Source organism: Dasypus novemcinctus, chromosome 4 (assembly GCF_030445035.2).
Source record: "Dasypus novemcinctus isolate mDasNov1 chromosome 4, mDasNov1.1.hap2, whole genome shotgun sequence".
NCBI classification, from domain to species: Eukaryota; Metazoa; Chordata; class Mammalia; order Cingulata; family Dasypodidae; genus Dasypus; species Dasypus novemcinctus.
The window spans coordinates 146,170,987-146,187,957 of NC_080676.1; the positions used below are offsets into that span (position 1 = coordinate 146,170,987).

General features: G+C 34.9%; 1 long non-coding RNA gene and 1 other non-coding gene across 2 annotated transcripts; both read right to left on the minus strand.

The window, feature by feature from the left end:
- Nucleotides 1-1,329: 1,329 nt before the first annotated feature.
- On the minus strand, nt 1,330-14,850 carry LOC131278293 (uncharacterized). Its single transcript, XR_009185614.1, has 3 exons — nt 14,736-14,850; nt 13,211-13,323; nt 1,330-1,795 (listed from the first exon to the last, which is right to left on the minus strand). It is a non-coding gene; the product is annotated as an uncharacterized lncRNA (long non-coding RNA).
- On the minus strand, nt 3,988-4,094 carry LOC111766629 (U6 spliceosomal RNA). Its single transcript, XR_002798616.1, has one exon. It is a non-coding gene; the product is annotated as a U6 spliceosomal RNA (small nuclear RNA).
- Nucleotides 14,851-16,971: the final 2,121 nt, after the last annotated feature.

The window sequence follows — 16,971 nt, forward strand, 5'->3', positions numbered from 1 at the left end:
TAATTCAAACCAGATCATAGGAAATGATCTGGAAAGCATTATTAGATATAAGAACATAAATGTAAAAAAGAGAATGGATTGCTTATGAATTGTTGTAAACTATTCCAAGACAGAGGTACTGTAATTTGAGGCCACAGAGGCATTAGTTAATAAAGCTGATAGATTTTATAACTAATACACTCTGTAATTCAGAATCCTAAGAAGGAAATTTAAGATTCTTATTTTTGAATATTATTAATCATACAATTCTTAATACCTACATGCATATTTCCCTTCTAACACATGGTTGAAGTAGATAACCATTGCTGAAAAGTGGAAGTAGAAGTGCTTAGGGTACAAAAGATATTATGTAAGGCAAAATTGTTGTAAGGACATTACATGAATTCACTCATTTAATTCTACATGAAGAGCTTTACTTTTATTATTCCCATTTTACAGATGAAGAAACTGAAGTTATAGAGGCAAGAAGTTTTGAAGCAGGGATTTGAACCTAGAAATGCTTACTCCGGGGCCCTTATTTGTAAACACTTTCTCTTTGATTCCTTGTTTGTTGTATTTGTATTTTGTGATTACTGTGCATTAGTAAACAGACTCAGAGTTGGCCAGCTTGAATCCACTTTTGCAAAATGGGGTTTTTAGGGTGTAGCTTTAATGGACAGCTCAGAGAGATCAGATATCCATTGTGTCTTATGCTTAGACTTGAGAATCTGTTATAAGTGAACATTGATTCTCATGAGTTGGTCAAAAGATTTGCTCTCTGTGCTGGCTGATATTTTCTATCTCTGATCATCAAGAGACAAGTCTAGTCACTTTTTTTCAGTTGTTAACACTTTGATACAGACTATTGACTTACCCAATGTCTTAATATTCCCTGAAGTTCTGTCTTCATTGAATAAAGAGTTCTGCTGAAATTTGTTCATCTAAAATATGTCTTTCAGTATTGTTTTCAAATATCTTCTCTTGCATCCATTTAGAGGCACTTGGCCAATTTATTACAAAATTTCTTGATTCATTTTTCATCATGAAAAGATTTTAACTCATAACAAAAAGGTATTGCAATAAATATTTTAACCCTGCTTAATATTAAATGTGCTACATTTACTATTTAAAATTTCATCAGTGATTCAAAACTATTGTGATTATCACTTATTATTGTGTTGGACAAACTGAAAATCATTCACTTTTTTTCTTTCTCAATATTTAACTGAGAAATAAATTAATTACAAATAATTTTTACATTAGCTGTGGAGTCTCCTTAAAGTTCCTTTAGTTCAAACACTCGTTTCAAATTACAAAAAGATATCCAAGAGTATAAATGATTTTGACCAGATGATAAATATTTTTTATTACAATGTGTTTTGGTTTGCTAAAAGCTGCTGAGAGCAATATACCAGGGATGGGTACAATGGGGATTCATTAAGTTAAAAGCATACATTTCTGAGGCTGTGAAAATGTTCAAATCAAGGCTTCACCAGGCAGTGCTTTTTTCCCTGAGGACTGGCTGCTGGTCATCCTGGATTCCTTTCACAGGGCAGGGTACAATGGTGGCATCTGCTAGATGTGGTCTCTGCCTTCTCTTCCAGGCCTTTCAGGTTTGGGCTTCTCCACTTGTGAATTTTCTCTCCCAGGTTCATTGATTTCAGCTTGTGGTGAGGTTCATTGATTTCAGCTTGTGGTGAGGTTCATTGATTTCAGCTTGTGGTGGCTTCTCTCTGTCTCTGCAACTTCTCTCTGTCTCTGTGGCTTTTTATTCATCCATTTATAAAGGATATAAAGGATTCCAGGAAGATCCATCCTGTGTCACACAATCCAAGCAAAGTCCCTTCATGAAGTAATTTAATAAAATGCCTCATCTACAACACATTTACATGCACAGAAATGGATTAGCTTAAGAACATAACATTCTGGAGTCCACAAAAGACTCAAAACAACAATGATACAGTAACAACATAATTATGAAACATCTTGCATTTGCTAAACTTTTAACTTACAGTGTACTTTTCCATGCATTATTTCATTTCTCTTCCTGAAAATTTTTGGAGCAGGTAGAACAGGTATAATTATTATAAAAGTTGTATGATTGGATAACATAAACTTAAAAATATTAGATGATATTTCTTAGGCATACATAACTCACGATAGGAGGCAAGGATTCAGATTTAGAACTGCTCCTTTTAATTTTTCAATAACGTCCTGTATTCATTTTTATTACTAAATATTTCAGTATTTAAAAAGGTATAAATAATATATAATGAACATCCACATACTCAGCAGCAATCTCAAGAAAGAAAAAATGATTGAAATAATTGATGTTCTCAAAATGCCCTTCCCTGATTCATGTATTCATGCACCTTTTAATAGATATTTTGCTTTTGTAAAAATACCACAACAAATATTTTGTCCTTTAATTACTTTGTACCATGTTTAATAGTTTAACTTGAATCATATAAAGAGAATTCTGTAGGGTGTACATATTTCCAATTTTATTTGATGTCCTAAGTTGCTTTCAAATTCAATTAAACCAATTTATACTCTTATCAGCTGTGCTATTCATTATCAGGGGCACTTCAAGTAGTGTGAGTGTGTGTGTGGTGAGCTGGAGGTATTGGAAAGGAGTGACAAAGAAGGAGAGAAGAGAATTATTTTTTGGTCAATATTATGGATATGAAGAAATTTTTCCTTATGATTTTTATTTCCATGCCTTTGATTACTGGTAAAGCTAAGCACATTTTTAGGTAAATGGATTTCTTCCTATACGTATTGCATGTATATTAGTTCAATTGGACTTTTTCCAAAAGGATATTTTTTTTCTTATTATATATAGGAGTTCTTTATATATTTTGGATAATAATTCTTACATAGTTTTTTGCAAATATATATATTTTCCAGTGTTTGGCTTTTATTTTTACCTACCTATTAGATTTTAATGAACAGATAAATTTTTAAGTCAACTTTTATCCTTTTCTTTCCTGGTTTTGCTATTCATATCTCATTTAATATGAAGTTCCTCTCCAGCCATAAGGTCACAGAAAAATAATCTACATTATTTTTAAATTTTTTAAGTTTTGATTTCTACTTTTAGGATTAGTGTGCATTGAATTGATTTTGTGGATGTGTGTGCATCTTGCAGGCATGGATTCAATTTAATTTATCACAGGGTATGGTGGTTTGGAGCTGAATATACTCCAGAAAAACATCTCCTTAAATATAATCCATTCTCATGGTTGTGACCCCATTTTAATTAGGACTTTTCGATGAAGTCACTTCAGTTAAGGTGTGGCCTGCCTCAATCAGGTTGGGTCTTAATCTTATTGCTAGAATCCCTTATAAATGGAATGAAATTCTGACAGAGAGAGAGAAAGCCACAAAGGGAGTGGCCAGAAACTGCTCAGAAGACACCATTCTGTGCTTTGCCTTCTGACAAACTAAGGGCCAAGGATCACAGGCAGTCAGCCCCAGAATGCAACAGACTTTGGGGAGAAAACATAGCCTTGATGATGCCTTGACTTAAACTATCCTAGCCTCAAGACCATGTGCTAATAATTCCCATTGTTTAACCCAAACTATTTCATGGGATTTATTTGAGCAGCCAAGGAATCTACAAAGTTAACTAACACAGCATGATTTATTGATTAGTGTATCCTTTTCTACTTATCTGCAAATCTCTATTTACTCAGGTCTTTATACAATTTTTCAAAGATACAGTAGTGAAGGAATTTTAGAGTGAGCACACTTGAATACCCACCCCCTTCCTTTTAATATTAACATTTCACTAAACCTGCTTTTTCACATGTCCTTCCATCTATACATTCCTCTATCCATTCATTAAACTACTTTATCTCTGATGCATTTCAAAGTAAATTACAGACATAGGTACAGACATTAGCTAAATGTCTAAGTATGCAATATTTTTCCTTTTGATGCAAAATGTATATACAATGAAATGCACAAATCATAAGATTATATTTGTTGAATTTTATAAATGAATAAAACATGGAGAACTTTATGAATCTGTATATCTTCCCTGTGCAGAAGTCATGCTAAGTTTCTCTGTATCAATCCAGTTTTAGTATACATGCTGCCAAAATAAGCCCTCACACCAATTTTTAAATTTCATTTCTTATGTCCAGTTTTGTTCAAAACAAGATTTGAGAATACTTGCAATAAGTAAAGGGTGATGTCTTTATGATAGGGCGGAAGCATTTAGAAAGGCTTAGGGTTGATGGTATGTATAAGGTGGAGTGTATGAAAATACTAAAATGGATATCACGTAGTTTCTCATCAAAATAATTATAAGTGTTTCTACTCAGAATTGTCATTTTCCTGACTTCTTTTTGAAAACTATGTGAGTAAAATATGTCGAAATATGGTAGTTGTACCAAGCCTGCATTTAACCCTAAAAGTAAAAAATTATTTTTTCAAAGTGGTTCGAGAGAGAGAGAATAGGAATTTTGGAAAAGAAGACTTGTGGAACAGTCTCATTTTACAAGCATCCTTGGAGAATGCTTTGATAAGCACCTTGGGTATGGCTAGACTTGCTCACTGTTATACAACTCCAGGGCTGACAACTGGGGGAGTCATAATGCATTTTTATTTTTATGAAGTTCTCATAGGTGTTTTTCATTCTATCACAAAAATGAAAGAATCTTAGTCTCTCATATAGGACAATTGAGCCTTGGTTTTGGCTATGAATTTGGAAATTTTTATCTGTCTTTGGGCTACATACTCTAGGGTTAATATTTTCTCAAGGTCACGATTTTAGATAAAGGACTAAGATGCTAATTAAATTTCACTTTCTAATTTGAAGTACAATTAACTTATCTGAGATTTAGCTTCCTCAAAAGTAAAATGACAATAATAATTATTAGTTAACATAGGATTGTGATGTTCATTTTGTAATGCCATATTATCTTAATACAAAATGAAGAACACTATTAGTTATTATTTTAATTATAAATTAAATAATTAGTGAAATAAGTAAAAAACTTGCTAAGGATACATGAATTTACCATGAATATTATGTTTCAGTATTCCTAATTAGAATGGATTTAATTTTAGATTAGATTTTTTTCAGAAAGGAGAAAATCTTCCTAATATCAGTCTGCAGAAGGTAATTTCAGGTAAATTTAAGTAACAAATAGATATTTCAGTGACTCATGCCAAAATTAGCTAAATAAGTTAACTTGAGACTGAAAGTTCTATGGTTCATTAAATGTTGACACCATCACATTGATAACACATTGTCTTAGTTTGATAAAGGCTGCCAGTGCTAAGTACCAGAAATGGGTTGGCTTTTATAATGGGAATTTTATTTAGGGTAAAAGCTTACAGTTCTGAGGCTGTAAATGTCCAAATCAAGGCACCATCAATGATACTTTTTCACCAAATCAGCTACTGGTAAACCTGGTGTCCTGCCATGTGACAAGCAGGCAAGACAGCGGTGCCAATCAGTCATCTCTCCCTGAGACTAGGTTCCTTGAGTCTCTCCAGGCTTCTCTTCCTTCTGCAGCTGTAGGCTGGATCTAATATGGCTACTTCCTTTCTCATGTGTCTCCTTTTATATCCCATCCAGCAAGGGGGCAGAGAACCAAGCTGGCTCGTGCCTCACTGACATAGTCCAATCGAAAGATCCCACACTCCCAGGAATGGATTAGTTCAAAACCAAAATCTCTTTTTATTTGGGAATCATAAAAATACTTCAAACTGTCACACACACATACCCATATTCACACATATTTTCCTGGTGTTAAGGAGGTTAATAGTATCGATGTGATTAATCAATTTACCAGATTCAGAAACACCTTAATTTTTCTTGGAATAGAGCATAGGTACTGGATGGTGTGCAGTTTATCACACTGACCAAATTCTTAAAGTGTCACGTCAAAGTGAAAATATTTAATTACATTAGGTCAAAATGATGACAAAATCTCAATCTAGTTATTTTATTTGGATGAAAAAAAAACTCAAACATAACGTTGGCATTCCATGACTTAAAATCCACTTCGTATGTCTAGACACCCTCTTAGCCTCAAGTCTTCATAGATATCATTAAATCTATCACAGTGTTGGTACAGAGGAAAATAAAACTCCATTTCAGACAGGAATAGTAAGCAATTTCTTAATTAGAATTTATATGAAAATCAAAGTATTTATCTTTAAATTATTATTGTTGTTAGGTATGAAAGCAAGAATATATGTTTTTCAACAATGAATTGTGAGATCTTGGTTGCAGACAAGAAAATATCTAAACCAGTTTTTAATGTAACATAACGTGAGAAATAGAATATCTCATAAATAAAAAGTTTGGGTCCCGGTCAATAACATTTGAATAGAAGCACTGACAGTTTTGTTTCCAAAATTGGCTTAACATGTACTTGTTTTAGTTCAATGTAGACCTTCCTGAAGTTTACTGTCTTTTACATAATTCTGTTAGATTGGTATAGTTTCTAATAAAGATTGACTCTGAGAGATCAGGGAGGTGCCAGGATCTACAAAGTCTCCCAGAAAGATGTTCTTATAGCATCTGGTATTACTTTTCATTACAAACAAATGGGAAAGAATAAGAGAATGAAAATTGAGACTCTCCCATCACCTTATAACTTTAATGAAATGCAATTAAATTTCCAAAGGTATTAGAGTATGTAAAATTGAGTTGAGCAATTGTAATAAGCTGGTGGGAATAAATCCCTTTATTTTATAAGAGATAAGCCAAACATAAACTGAATTATGAAGAAAAAAGTAATCTTAGCCAGGCACAACCCTATAAAGCCTGTTCCCATTAGTTACATTATCAAGAAAACAGAAAACTCTAATGCAGTACTCTAAAATTATTTTCAGCTTATTGCTCCTGATCGCATATATAACTGGGCTTCCTCCTTCCTGGCATGTCCATATAGGTTCCCTTAACTTCCTTCAATCTTAGAATTACCTCATTATGCCAAACAAATCCAAAACCAAAATTGAGCCACATCATTAAATGATTGCTATGTTTTAAGTATGCTTTATTTTTTACATATGTTGTGATATGGAAAATATCTTTTGGAAATAGAGTGAACACTCACTCTACTTTTTATGAGCCGGCTAACAGAACTACATCATAGGGAAGATATGTTTTGGTGGCTTTTCATAAAAGATTACTTTGAATATTACACATTTCTTAGGAATATGCAGATTTATGTCATGATGACAGTTATAACAAACTGTTAAAATGTGCTTATGAAAATCTTAAAAGAATTAATTCATGTATTATAGGTTTTTTCCCCAACTATTTTTCCCAATCATTAACAACCTACAAGTAAAATAAATTTAAAACAAATTATTGTAGATAATCATGAAACAGTCAGTTCACCTACCTACAAAATTATAGGCACACTGGGACTAACAACGGTACACATTTTTCGTGGATCTGAAAATCATTTTAGTAATCCACAGTAGCTATCTTACAAAAATAGGTAATAAAATATTTAAGTTAAAATATGTAATAAACAACTGGAAATCCTTGATTAGCTTTTAAGTGAAAGAGAAGATAACGAGACAGGTGGGAGCTCAGCTGGAAGGTGAAACCAATACTAATATCCCATTCATATCTAAAAACACATGTATGCACACACACATAAGAATAAGAGAATAAACATTTATTGAGCACTCACAATGTGCAATATGTACCATAGCTAATTTATTTTTTCATAGCCTTCATGAAGGAGAATATTTTTAATTGTATTTTACAGATGAACGAATGAAACTCAGAAAGGTTAAGCAATTTTCCTATAATCAGCAAGCAAACTCAGATACATCTGACTCAAAATGGTATAAGGTTTCTACCACATGAGGTTTTGACTGATTTATCATCTTCTTGGAGTCTCTGAACAATTTATTTGATTTACATGATCAGGAGTACAGAGTGACTGAGGTTAAATCTAGTTGCATAATCTTTACCAGGAAATGGTTATAGCTTTTGATAACTGGCTAAACTACTATTTACTCAGAGAATCATACCTAAACTGAGGACCCCAGGGACTGCTTTCTCTCTCCCTCCCTTCCTTTCTTCTCTCTCTCTCCCTCCCTTCCTTTTTTTCTTCTTTCCCCTTCCTTCCTTCCTTCCTTCCTTCCTTCCTTCCTTCCTTCCTTCCTTCCTTCCTTCCTTCCTTCCTTCCTTCCTTCCTTCCTTCCTTCCTTCCTTCCTTCCTTCCTTCCTTCCTTCCTTCCTTCCTTCCTTCCTTCCTTCCTTCCTTCCTTCCTTCCTTCCTTCCTTCCTTCCTTCCTTCCTTCCTTCCTTCCTTCCTTCCTTCCTTCCTTCCTTCCTTCCTTCCTTCCTTCCTTCCTATCTTCCTTTAGGTTTATCAAGACTGAAAATAGGAACAATTTCCCAATAATGACTTTCGAACAGATTTTTATAAATGAATATAGCCTTATTTTTCAACTTAAAATAATTGCACTCTGTGATTTTTTTAAGATAATGTACCTATTCATTAGTCTTTATGAATTCAGAAACCAACTTAAATAAGTAAGCCAATTTTATCAGTCAGGGTTCTCCAAAGAAACAGAATCAACAGAATACACACACACATGTATATATATTCACATATACATATTTTATATAAGTATAAAATAAGGAGTTGGCTCACATAATTTTGGGGGCTGGCAAATCTGAATTCCAAAGACAGACCACGAGCTGGAATTTCTGGTAAAGGTGAAGTCTTCAGGCAGAAATTCTTTTGATCTCTGGAGGCCTCAGTATTTAATGTTAAGTCTTCTAACTGGACAAAGCCCACAGACATTATTGAAGGTAATCTCTTTTACTTCTGATCAGTTGATGGTAGATGCTAATCTCATTTACAAAATACCTCCACAGTAACAACTTGGCCACTTTTTTTACCAAAACCTGAACACCATAGCCTATCCAAGTTGACATATAAAATTAACCATCCCATAACCGAAGTGCATTGTCTCTTCTAAACCTGGAAGTCTGTGGCTGGGAAATAGAAACCAGAGAGAAACAATGCTGGGGTTCTGGAAATGAGGACAGATGTAGGAAAGTGAACTGGAATCTCTGGTACCATTTTGCTAGCTTCTCTTAACATCTTTTAAACCTTTCCTGAATGTATTGAAGGACTTTGGACAATGCTCACATTTTACTCTACTTTGCTAAAAGCAAATGCTCGTTGCTACAAACTTAGTTCTGCTTCTGGCGCAGACACCTCACTGGCTCACTTGGTGGAAGAGATTTTTATGGTTTGTATCTTGGTTAGGACCGTACCCAAAATGGGCATTAAGTCTAGCCTGTGAATTTGATAGGATGCTTTAGTAGTTGCATTGTCTGCTCTACTGCCTAGAAGTTGGCAGAAAAATATTTTTCCACAGCTAGAACAATTGAACAAGGTAGACATTTGCAGGTAAAATGAATATCAAAAGTAAGGAAAGGGGAGCAGGTGTAGTTCAGTGGTTTGAGTGCCTGCTTCCCCTGGTTCAATCCCTGGTACCTATGGGAAGTGGACTTGCCCAGTGGTTAGGGCATCTGTCTACCACATGGGAGGTCTGTGGTTCAAACCCCGGGCCTCCTTGATCCGTGTTCAGCTGGCCCATGAACAGTGCTGATGCATACAAGGAGTGCCCTGCCATGCAGCGGTGTCCCCCATGTAGGGGGATCCCCACATGCAAGGAGCGCGCCCTGTAAGGAGAGCTGCCCAGCATGAAAAAAAGGGCAGCCTGCCCAGGAATGGTGCCGCACACACGGAGAGCTGACACAACAAGATGACGCAACAAAATGAAACAGATTCTGATGCCGCTGACAACAACAGAAGCGGACAAAGAAGAACACGCAGCAAATAGACACAGAGAACAGGCAACTGGGGGAGGAGGGGGAGGGAAGAGAAATAAATCAATAAATCTTAAAAAAAAAATCCCTGGTACCTCCATAAAAACAACAACAAAACCCTCCAAGTACACCCTACACACTTAGATCCTGTATCTCAAGACAAGCTATTTTAGAGGAAGATGGGCAGGCAGAATGAGGGAGGCATGACTCCAACAGTTGTAAATACATGACCCTGCCAGGAATGAACTATTAATTTCAGCCTGCAAAACAGAAGATTCAAATTGGGCAATGGAAGGAAAATGATACTAAGTATTATACAGTGGGTTAGAATTGTTTATTTAAAAGAAAAGCGTGTATTTCGTAGTGTATACATTTGACTGTGCAGGTACTTACATGAGAATCTAATCCGTGTTTACCTATCCCTCCTGAGAAGAGAGCAGTTTTGAAAAATAAACAGTAAAGACTATTTCTTCTCCATCTGTTACAACCTTCTATTGTTATTTTTTCATTAGTTCCTACAAATTGCTTCATTCACAGTTAATTTCCAAATAGACAAGCTTATATTTCAACTAACAAAAATGTTTAATTTTAAATGGTAGGGTGGGAATCTTTCTAAAATATATTGCACATTGTGTATTGTTTTCCATGATTTGAGCTATCATAATGGACATCAATTTTTATTTTTCCTAAGTTATATTTATGACTTTAGGGTCATTAACTTATTTATTTGCTCCTTCCCCAAACAATCACAGTCTATAGTGCTTTCTGAGACTTAACATCTAATTTTTGTTGCTTTTCTGTCTCCCTTTTTTACTTCCAAGCTATTATTTTGCATATTCAATATGACTTGACTTTTCCATCCTCTTTCTTTCTCTCATTTCTTACTTTAAGAATACTATCATCAAAATTGTGTCTAGGAGGAGTGCTTAAAGTCATTAAAAGTGTGCCTATTGACTCAAATAACAGCATGGTTTTGATAGTTTAATTTGCTAATTGGGAATGGCCTAGATAAGCACAATATTTAAACGCATAAACTTTGGCTTAAGATAGCTTCAGCTCCAAGTCCCAGCTCTATCATTTTAGCCCCGTGACTCTGGGCAGGTTATTTAACCTACTGAGATTTCCTTATTCACATATGAAATAAGGATAGTAATAATTATTAACTTGTGTGATTTAAGGGAGAAGTATATAAAATAATGGACATAAAGCCCTTAGCACAATATCTGATCAAGTAAGACTCCAAAAACGATTCTAGTAGGGGGTCAAAATGTTTTATAGTGAAGTCATGATTTTTTAAATTTTTCTAAAATGGTAATTCTATACAGTTATGAGTAGTATACTGGGGTCTGATCATTTTAGTAACAATGGAAATCCATGCTGAGAAACTGATTTATAAGCACTTCCCATCAGTATTTAAGTTATTAAATAAAGGTAAACATGCCTATGACCTAATCTTGATTTTCAATCTACCCTAGTATTTATAGGGCAATCACTATCATACTTATTTTATTTGAAAGTTGTTTTACTTTAATACATACCAAGACAAACGTTTTTAAAATATTTAAATATAATACACTTAAATGCAAGCAATTTAAACTGGTGTATCTGTTAATATTGATATAACTATGAAAACTCTCTTCTATACTTTTATGTTGAAATAATGTATATCAAATACTTTCACGGTTCTTGGGTTTGAGAATACAAAATTGAACAAAATGGAAGGCAAAGCATCCTCATAAAAGCTATAGTTTAGTAGCAAATGATCAATAAACATGCAAACATATACATTCAAAAATAATCCCAAATAACACTTAATAAGTGTTAAGAAGAAAATAATAAAAACAAAGATATATTTACATGTAGGGCCAACTTTAGATAGCATAGTCAGTAAGATAAGGTGTCACCTGTGACCCAGAGGATAGGAAGAGCAAAACAAAAGTCAGGGGAGGTGTTTCCAGGCAGAGGAAAGGGCCGGACAAAGAGTCTGTAGGTGGAGCAAGCACAGTAAGTCTAAGGAACTGAAGAAGATGAGTAGATCTTGCATTTGTCAGAAGGAGGTAAAGTTTGAAAGGAAGACAGGAACTATACCATTGATCATTGTGAACTGTGGAAAGGATGGAGTAAGGTTTTAACAAAAGTTCAGTGAAGGATTTTAGGAAGGAAACTGATATGATCTGATATCCAGGATAATTGTTTAGTCTGCTGCATACAATGAACTGGATACGTTAAAATGAGAGTGAAAATGCTGAGATTAACAGTTTCTGTATTATTATTCAAATGAGAGATGAAACTGTCTTGTGTTAGATTTGAGATGTATTTTGAAGGAAAAATTTAGAGAAAATAATCACTCGTAACTAAGAGCAAAGGTGGGGTTTATAGGGTCTGACACTATTACAAATTTGGGGCTATCTTTTAAAAAATAATATGAAATTGCAAATACAAAATCAGATACAGCATCATGGAAGGTACTGGTAGAAGTCAGGGGCCTTGAAGCTTCATTAACAATTGGGAAATTAGTACTTAGGAATAGATTAAATTGGTACATGATATTTATGAAGAATATTGTAAAGTTTCCTGAATGTCTGTGACAGTTTGAAGCTTTTGTGAATCCAAGAAAAATCATGTTCCTAGAACTAATCCATTCCTGTGGATCCTTTGATTTCATTAGATCAGTTAAGGGAAATTTTGATTAGACCACTTTTGAGTAGAACACTTTTAGGATTACATCAGTGAGGCATGAGCTAGGTTAGGTCTCTGCCCACTTGCTGGAGTCTTATATAAACTGAGAACTGAAAACAGAAATAAACAGAGAAAGCTGTCATTTACCCTGCCATGTGAGAAAAGAGTCCAAGATTAATTATAGCTGCAAAAAGACAGAGAAGCCATTAATGTTGAGAGAAAGGTTGGAGGCAGCCATCAGGGAAGAAGCTAAAGCATGAGGCACCCGAGAACCTGTGCCCATAGGGCAGCTAGAAACTGAAAGAAAAGTTGAGCCTGGAGAAGAAAGCAGAGAGAGACTGGTAGACCTGCCATTTTACCTTGCCATGTGGCAGAAGTCCAGGATCCAGAGCTGACTTTTTATAAGACAGCATCTCTGATGATGCATTTATTTGGACATTTTCACACCTCTGAACTGTGAGATTTTACCCCAAATAAATTCCCATTATAAAAAACAAAACATTTTGGCTATTTTGCTTCCAGCAGCTTTAGCAAACTAAAACAATGTCCCATATAAAGGCGTACATATTTAGGGAGATGTATTTTCTGTGCACAAAGACGAATTATTGATAAAGATGTCAATTCTATACAAACTGATATATAAAATCAATGTAATAATAATAAAAAATTTAGACAGAATATTTTTAAGATTTATTTTATTTATTAATCTCCCCTCACCTTGTTGTTTGCAGTCGCTGTCTGCTCTCAGTGTCCATTTGCTGCGTGTTCTCTATACCTGCTCGTCTTCTTTTTAGGAGGCACTGGGACCCAAACCTGGGACCTCAGATCCCCTAATTTTTAAAATATATATATTTTAATTTATTGAAGTATATCACTCATATATAAATCTACATAAACAATAAGTGTATAGTAATAACTATGAACTTACAAAACAGGATTTTTTATGAATTTCACTAGCTGATTTGCATATATATTTTTAATAGAAAAACAAAGGGAAAAGCATAAGAAAGAAAGTCTTGATAAAAAAGGCAAGTTGGTGATTTAACTTACAAGATTCCAAAGTTATCATAAAAATACTTATTCAATCATTTTGGACTTAGAGAAAATTAACTAGCAAAATCAAGACTCTGGAACTCACATGTGTGGAAACTGCCTGCATGACTAAGATTTACATCAACAGAGACAGGAAGAGAGCTGCTCAATAAATGGTGCTAGAATAGTTGGTGATATGGATACGAAAAAGTTGATCATATTTTACTCTATGCACAGAAGTTCATTCCAGATGGAATGTAGGCAACTGTAAAAATCAAACCTTGAAAAATTTTTCATCAGAGTAATTAAAATTTCATAGACAAGCAACCAAAAGCAGAAACAATAAAGGGAAATATTGTCTGCTCCAGCTATTTTATATCAAAGGTAAATGACAAGTCAGAAAATCAGAAAAGATACATGCAAACATTAATCAATGGAAAATGAGTTTCCAGATTTACAAAGATCTTTTACAAATAGATGAATCAATCTACCCTCTCACACTGTAATTTTTTGAAAAAATGTAATAAAGAGGCATTGACGGAAGAAGGAGCATAAATGGACAATAAACAAATAAATGAATCTGCCTTTAATTTAATGCAAATTAAAATCACAATGAGATTTCTTTATATAATCACCTGGTTTATGAAAATAAAAAAAGATATTACCTCTACCTCATGGTATGCCATCTTGTTTAAATGAATGTGCTTTATCATGCCCCTGCAGAAATGATTGGCATGGTTTTCAGTGAGCCCTCTGAAGCCTAATCCTTACTCTCAGTCCCAGAACACCCAAGTGATAGAAAAGCAATCTAAGCTTGATTAATTGGCATCTCTCTCGGGAGAAGAGTGAGGAATGGGACAAAAATGGAAAGATCAGTTGGAGCTCATTCATTTCTGCCATTGGCATGCTAGAGCTGCCCACCCCTAGAAACTGAAATATTTCAGCCCTGCTTCTAAGGCTGTCTTTGTACTTTTATTTATCATGTGAACTAGATGATATCTTTCCATTCTATTGTCATTTTTGCTTAGTTTACAAGAGTCACTTTCTGTTACATCCAACAAAAGACCCCTATCTGCTCCAGAGACAAAATTTATATTATTTACATCTTTTTTTCTTTTTGGTTACTGTGGTAGAATGTATAAAAATGGCCAACTAAAGATGTTCTCACTTATTCACTAGGACCTGTGGGTATGTTACATTGCAGGCATACCTTGGTACTTGACACGTTTTGATTCACAAATTGTGTCACAGTCCTCATCGTTTGTTTGTTACTTGAGGCAAGCTAGAACTTGTCAATGTCGGTTGCCTTGTGACTTGCTACCCTTCCCAGCTGAAACAAAGGACCACACATTAGTCACTTAGTAGCTCTCGCCCTGTGCACATCACATTGCGGTCTTATCTTAGCTTCTGTGGTCATTCTGTGCATTTTTGCATTTTTTTCTCATCATGGGTCCTAAGAAAATGACCAGTGATAGCACTGAGTAGAAAAGAAAATTACTTTGCATTACCATTGATCAAAATAAAAGAAATAATAGGTAAATATGAGAGGGGTATTCACATTACTAATCTTACTTAGGATACGGTATGCCAAGAACAATGGTCTCCACCATCATTAAGAATACAGACGTGATAAAAAAAAAGGCTAATGCTGCAAAAGGAGTTAAAGCACTAACAAAGCAGAGTTCCCAAACACTCGAGGAAGTTGAAAAGCTATTATTAATTTGGGAAAATAGGAAGCAGTTAGTGGGTGGCAGTGTATCAGAAGACATGATATGTGAAAAAGTGAAAGTGTTGCAGGCAGATCTTTTGAAAAACAAACCAGAACCAAGTGATGAGAGTGTTGAAGTTTTTAAAGCCAGCCTTGGCTGTTTTGATAATTTTAAAAAGAGGACTGGCCTCCACAGTGTTATGAGGCAAGGTGAGGCATCAAGTGCTAATTAAAGAGGCTGCTGATGAATTTGTCAATGAATTTCAAGACTACATAGAGGCTGAGGATTTTATTCCCCACCAAGTTTTTAACTGTGATGAGACTGGAGTTTTTTGAAAAAAAAAAAAAGCCAAATAGAACCTACATCACAAAAAAAAAGAGGAGATGGCATTACAAGGCCGGACTATGTGGCCAGAAGCTGACACTCAGAGAGACTTTGAAGGGTTTGAGGCTGACCCCAAGCCTGCAAGTACAGAGTGTACAGTTGTGCACAAGATTGTATCTTTGGGCCAATCCTTGGGTCTGGATGTTGATGCTGCTGATGTTGAGGAGTTAGTGGAGAAACATCTGAAGAACTTAGTGCTGAGGAACTGCAGGAATTACTGAAGAAGCAGCAACAAGAGGTGGCTAAAGAGATTTTTGCAGGTGAGAAGATTAGAGGCTGCCCACAGTTTCTTGATAACAGAAATGGGTGCAAAATGGGCAGAAGTTCAAAACTTTGTGGAGAAGTACCATCAGGACAAAGTTCTGACAAGCAGAAATGTCAATATATTAAATGACCAAACAATATCACACTTTTGAGGAATTCTGAAAAGAAGACAGAAGCAGTCCTCATTGGATAAGTTTTTAGTGAGGGTGACAAAGAATGTGTCAGTATGGTGCAAGTTGAAAAAAGGCAGAAAAGAGAAAGAACAGCTGAAGGGCAAGTGCCTGATATTCTACTGGAGAGGAACTCTCCTTCCAAACAACATTCCATGTAATCTCTCCTCCTCACCACTCTCCCCACCGTCCCATTAGGCCCTAGACTTTCTCAGTACTGGAAAAGTGAAGTTTTTATTTTATTTAATCTAAGTATTTATTCATTTTTAGGTTTATCTCTTATGTACAATAATGCTATACAAACCTATCTTTTTATATTTTTCCTTAAAAAATGTGCGTTATCTTTGGTTTGGGAGCACTTTAAATTTATTACATTATTCATTATGGGAAAAAATTTTTGGTACTCTCCATGCCTCCAATTAACAAAGAATACTGAGGTAGCACTATACATGTCAAAAGGAACTTTGCAAATGCAACTAAGGTTACAGAATTTAAGATAGGGCAGTTATTTTAAAAAAAAAAATTTATAGTCCCAAGCACAGGAGCTAGAGGTCAGAAAGATTTTAAAGTTTGAGAGGGATGTGCCCTTGAGAGGTCATGTGGATTGTTTGGGAAGGAACATGGGCAGCCCCTGTCTCAGCTGACAGCCAGGATAGAAATAGAGAACTCATCCTACCAAAGCAGAGAACTGAATTTGGCCGACAACCTGAATGAGCTTGGAAGCTGATTCTTCCCCAGATCCTCTGGTAACATAGTCCTGCCAACACTGTGATTTTGGCCTTATGGGACCCAAAGCAAAGAATCCAGTCAAACCCACTCAGATTCTAGACAAAGAATCCATGAGACAATAACTTATGTTCTAAACTCCTAAGTATGTGGTAATTTTGTAGATCATTGATTTAAAAAAAAAAACTAATAG